Source organism: Pristiophorus japonicus, unplaced genomic scaffold (genome assembly GCF_044704955.1).
Source record: "Pristiophorus japonicus isolate sPriJap1 unplaced genomic scaffold, sPriJap1.hap1 HAP1_SCAFFOLD_46, whole genome shotgun sequence".
Classification (NCBI taxonomy): domain Eukaryota; kingdom Metazoa; phylum Chordata; class Chondrichthyes; family Pristiophoridae; genus Pristiophorus; species Pristiophorus japonicus.
The window spans coordinates 3459023-3459968 of NW_027254363.1; positions in this window are offsets into that span (position 1 = coordinate 3459023).

Sequence of the window (946 nt, forward strand, 5' to 3'; positions counted from 1 at the left end):
ATTGAAGTGCATGTCCACAGAATCCTTGACGATAGCAGGGCAGGTAGATAAGATGCTTGTGAAGGATAGACAGAAAGCTAAAGGAGGCGGGGTGGCGTTGCTGGTTAAAGAGGAAATTAATGCATGATAAGGAGGGACATTAGCTTGGATGATTTGGAAGCGGTATGGGGGGAGTTTCATAATACCAAATGGCAGAAAACGCTAGTGGGAATTGGGTACAGACCTCCAAACAGTGGTAGTGACGTTGGGGACAGCATCAAACTTGAAATAAGGGGTGTGTGCAATAACGGTACAGCAGTTACCATGGGCGACTTTAATCTATATATTGATTGGGCTGACCAAACAGGTAGCAATGCGGTGGAGGACGATTCCCTGGAGCATATTAGGGATGGTTTTCCAGACCAATATGTCGAGGAACGACCAAGAGAGCTGGCCATCGTAGACTAGGAGATGTGTAATGAGAAGGGACTAATTGGCAATCTTGTTGTGCGAGGCACCTTGGGGAAGAGTGACCATAACATGATAGAATTCTTTATAAGATGGAGAGTGACAAAGTTAATTCAGAAATTAGGGACCTGAACTTTAGGAAAGGTAATTTCGATGTTATGAGGCGTGAATTGGCTAGAATAGACTCGCAAATGATGCTTAAAATGTTGACGGTGGATAGGCAATGGCAAACATTTAAAGACCACATGATAAACTTCACCAATTGTACATCCTTGTCTGGAGTAAAAATACAACGGGGAAGATGGCTCAACCGTGGCTACCAAGGGAAATTAAGGATAGTGTTAAATCCCAGGAAGATTTATATAAATTGGCCAGAAAAATCAGCAAACCTGAGGACTGGGAGAAATTTAGTATTCAGCCAAGGAGGACTAAGGGTTTCGTTAAGAGGGGGAAAAAAGAGTACGAGACGAAGTGCGCCAGGAGCATAAAAATGACTGCC